The sequence below is a fragment of the Lactuca saligna genome, chromosome 7, assembly GCF_052625555.1.
Source record: "Lactuca saligna cultivar CGN05327 chromosome 7, ASM5262555v1, whole genome shotgun sequence".
In the NCBI taxonomy this organism is placed as follows: domain Eukaryota; kingdom Viridiplantae; phylum Streptophyta; class Magnoliopsida; order Asterales; family Asteraceae; genus Lactuca; species Lactuca saligna.
In genome coordinates this window covers 119,924,042-119,928,586 of record NC_136423.1, presented here as the reverse complement: position 1 = coordinate 119,928,586, position 4,545 = coordinate 119,924,042, and positions in this window count along the sequence as shown.

The following is a 4,545-nucleotide window of genomic DNA, read 5'->3' as shown; positions in this document are numbered from 1 at the left end:
TTCCACTCGTCGAGTTTGGCAAAGACTCGATGAGTTCTTCTTCGATACTAACATTGAGCCTAACTTCATCCGACTCGCCGAGTTGTATGAACAACTCGTCGAGTGCTCCTTCATCATATGAACACGTTTGTCCGTGACTCGCCGATTTGTATGAACAACTCATCGAGTCTGATCTTGGGGCCAAGAAGATTGCCTTAGACTCACCGAGTCACGGTGTCGACTCACCGAGTCCTCTGCATGCCATTACTATACAACCCATTCTAGTTGATTTCAGTGCATCCAATTCATAGATTTGGGCTTCTAAGGCTGGTTTTGCACGTAAAGTTAAAGTTTCCAACTTTACGTGCATGCAGAGAATGAGGCTAAAAATACCAAAATCATCAAATACTACGCACTTAGGGTTTGGAACAAGGCTATTTCCATATAAAGGTAGCTACATTGCGTTCCTAGAGCTCAATAACATCCAGATCTATGGTCTCCATCCTAAGGAGAGCTCATATCTCGATTTTGAATCATAAAAGGCTCCAAAAGAGACATAACAAACATACAAGAGGGTTTAATGGAGGAATACACTAGGTAACTTTATTACCTGAACTAGAAACAGATGGATGCTAGCTCTTGGATCTCCTTTCTCTTATATGGACCTTCTTTCCTTCCTTCTCTTCTAGAATCCCCAAACTATCACAAAACACTTAAGCTCAACAAAGGGGGACTAAGGTTTTATAGAGGAGTGCTTTAAAGGTGCTGGAGGCTAGGGTGAGATGCTATAATGACGTTTAAATAGGGTACAAACCCTGGGATTTAGGGTTTCATCCAGAAAAGCGGACTCGTCGAGTCGCCAACTAAGAAAGTGTGCAAATCCCGTCTCCACTCGACGAGTTGGGCTACAGACTCATCGAGTTCCTCTTAAGGAAGGAAAATACTTATATTTAGATCACATACCAGAAATGGGCCATTACAATTCTAGCCCACTTATCTTAGACCTTGTCCTCGAAGTCTGCTGCTGCTGAATCCAAAAATAACTCTGGATAATGCTCCCTCATATCCTCCTCAGTCTCCATCATCCACTCTGAACCCTTCTGGTGCTTCCATTGCACCTTCACTAACTGAACCACCTTGTTCCTCAAGGTCTTCGTCTTCTGATCTAAGATTGCAACTGGTCTTTTAATATAATTCAGGCTACTATCAACCTGAATATCCTCTAATGGCACGACTGCTGACTCATCCACTAAACACTTCCTCAACTGGGAAACATGGAAAGTGTTGTGGATCTGGATAAGCTCTGCTGGAAGATCCAACCAATAAGCAACCCGACCCACCCGGGCCGAAACCCTAAACGGACCAATAAACATGGGGCCTAGCTTTCCCCGCTTTCGGAACCTGATAACACCCTTCTAGGGTGATACTTTCAGGAGGACCATATCGCCCACCACAAACTCCAAGTCCGAACGCCTCCTATCGGCGTAACTCTTCTGCCGACTCTGCGCAGTCTGCAACCTGCTACATGCTTGCTGTATCAACTCTGTTGTCTTGAGTACCACCTCCGTACTTCCGATGACTCTCTGACCGACCTCACCCCAACAAATCGGGGTCCTACACTTCCTTCCGTAAAGCATCTCGAAAGGAGGACAGTTAATGCTGGCGTGGTAACTATTGTTATACGAAAATTCCGCTAATGGAAGATACATATCCCAACTGCCACCAAAATCTAGAACACATGCCCGCAGCATGTCCTCGAGAGTCTGAATCGTCCTCTTGATCTGCCCGTCTGTCTGAGGGTGGAAGGCAGTGCTGAAGTGAAGACGAGTCCCCATCTCGTCGTGAAATCGTTTCCAAAACTTGGAAGTGAACTGGAAGTCTTGATCTGATATTACTGATACCGACACTCCATGACGTGCCACTACCTCGTACATGTAAATATCGGCTAGCTTCTCGGCCGAAATGCTCTCCTGAATCGGTATGAAATGCGTGCTCTTGTTCAGCCGATCCACTATGACCCAAAGCGAATCACTTCCACGTGTGGTCCTGGGAAGCTTAGTGATGAAATCCATGGTGATATCCTCCCATTTCCTCACGGGAATGTCTAACGGTTTCATCTTGTCGTGGGGTCTTTGATGTTCTGCCTTGACCTTCCTACAGGTCAAGCATCTCTTAACATACCAGGCCACATCCCGCTTCATGCAGGGCCACCAATAATCGGGTCGAAGATCTCTGTACATCTTCGTCGCCCCTGGGTGGATGGAGAAATGAGACTTATGAGCCTCGTCCATCAACACTTTCCGTACTCCGCACCAGTATGGTACCTAAACTCTCCCATGAAGGGTCAACAATCCTTGACTATCATAGTCAAAGGATGCTACTCAGCCCACAATCCTCTTACAATTCTGCCTTTCCTCCTTCAGGCCCTCAACTTGCGCCTCTCTAATCTGCTCCAACAAGGGAGTAATCACTGTCATCCTCAGGAAAATATCCCTGATCAGGGATGCTACCGCCTTGTGGCTCAGGGCGTCGGCCACTACGTTGGCCTTACCCTGATGATAAAGGATCTCACAATCATAATGCTTTACCACATCTAACCATCAACGCTGCCTCATGTTCAAATTCGGCCGATCCATGAGGTACCTCAAACTTTTGTGATCCGTGTAAATGGTACAACGGACCCCATATAGGTAATGTCTCCAAATCTTAAGGGTGAACACCACTGCCCCCAACTCTAAATCGTGTGTTGGATAGTTAGCCTCGTGAGGCTTCAACTGTCTAGAGGCATAAGCTATCACATGCCCCCGCTGCATCAACACCGCTCCCATACATGTGATCGAAGCATCACAGTAGACTACAAAATCCTCTACACCCTTTGACAGGGTAAGAATCGACACCTCGAACAATCTCTGTCTGAGGGTCTCAAATGCTGCCTGCTGCTCGGGCTCCTAATGAAACACCACCGACTTCTTGGTCGGACGAGTGAGTGGAACTGCTATCTTGGATGAATCCTGGATGAATCTCCTATAGTACCCTGCCAATCCTAGGAAGCTCTGAATCTCATATGAAGACCTCAGGACCTCCCACTGCATCACAACCTCTATCTTGGCCGGATCTACTAGTATACCCTTCTGGTTGATGAGGTGTCCAAGGAACTGCACCTCACACAACCAAAACTCGCACTTGGAGAACTTCGTGAAAATTCTGTCCCTCCTCAGCGTCTCTAGCACCTCTCTCAGCTGCTCCTCGTGCTGATCTTGAGTCTTGGAATAAACCAAGATGTCATCAATGAATACTATCACAGACCGATTCAATATCGGTCTGTATACACGGTTCATGAGATCCATGAACGCGACTGGAGTGTTGGTGAACTCGAACGACATCACCATATACTTATAATGACCATAGCGGGTCCTAAAAGCGGTCTTCTGCATATCTTCCTCCTTGACTTGCATTTGGTGATATCCTGACCGCAGATCAATCTTGGAGAACCAAGATGCTCCCTGAAGTTAGTAAAAAAAGTCATCTATCCTCAGGAGTGGGTAATGGTTCTTCACCGTTGCCTTATTCAGCTCTCGGTAATCTATGCACATGCGATGCGACCCATCCTTCTTTCTTACGAATATGATCGGGGCTCCCCAATATGAACTACTCGGCCTGATGGAGCCCTTGTCTAGCAGCTCCTGTAGCTGTGTAGACAACTCCTGCATCTTTTGAGGAGCCAACTGATATGGTACCTTGGCTATCGGAGCCGCACCAGAACCAGGTCAATCCGAAACTCGACCTATCTTTCTGGAGGTATCCCAGGTAAATCCCCTGGGAATACGTCCGGATACTCTCGCACTACTGGATTGTCATCAACTATCGCCTTACCCTTCTCCCCGGTGTCTATAACATAGGCGATGCACCCTGCGCAACCCTGCTGAACGTAGCGTCTCTCCCTCGCTACAGAACAAAGGACTGGTCTGCGTTGTGGCGTCTCACCCTGAATCACTAACTCTCCCCCACTGGGAGTGCGAACCGTCACTAACTGTAGCTCACAATCAACCACTTCCCCATTGGGGATCAGCTAATCCATACCTACTATAACCTTATTCCCTCGTAGGGAAATAGGAACCAAGTCCACTTAAAACTGCTCATCAAAAAACTGCAACAAACACCCCCTATGTACTCTCGCGACCCTGACGGCCCTGTCGTTTGCTATCTCAACCTCAAGTGGACAATCCAGCTCCCCCGGAGCTCTACTAAACCTCTTGCTAAGCGCAAGTGAGACAAATGATCAGGTAGCCCCCGAGTCAAACAATACTGTAGCTAAAATGTCGTTCACTAAGAACGACCCTATACGAAAACATATAATCATGAGAAACAATCAATATCAATAAAGAGATAAGAGAAATATACATACCCGCCACCACGTCATGAGTCGCTCACGCCTCCTAAGTCGTCATCTGAAAAGCTCTACTCTTCGTCACTGGCGTCTCACTCCGTCCCTGACGACCGTCTGTAATCCTCAATGTTGCAGGGGCACGTGCTACCACCTTCCCTGCTGCTTCTAAACTCAGACAC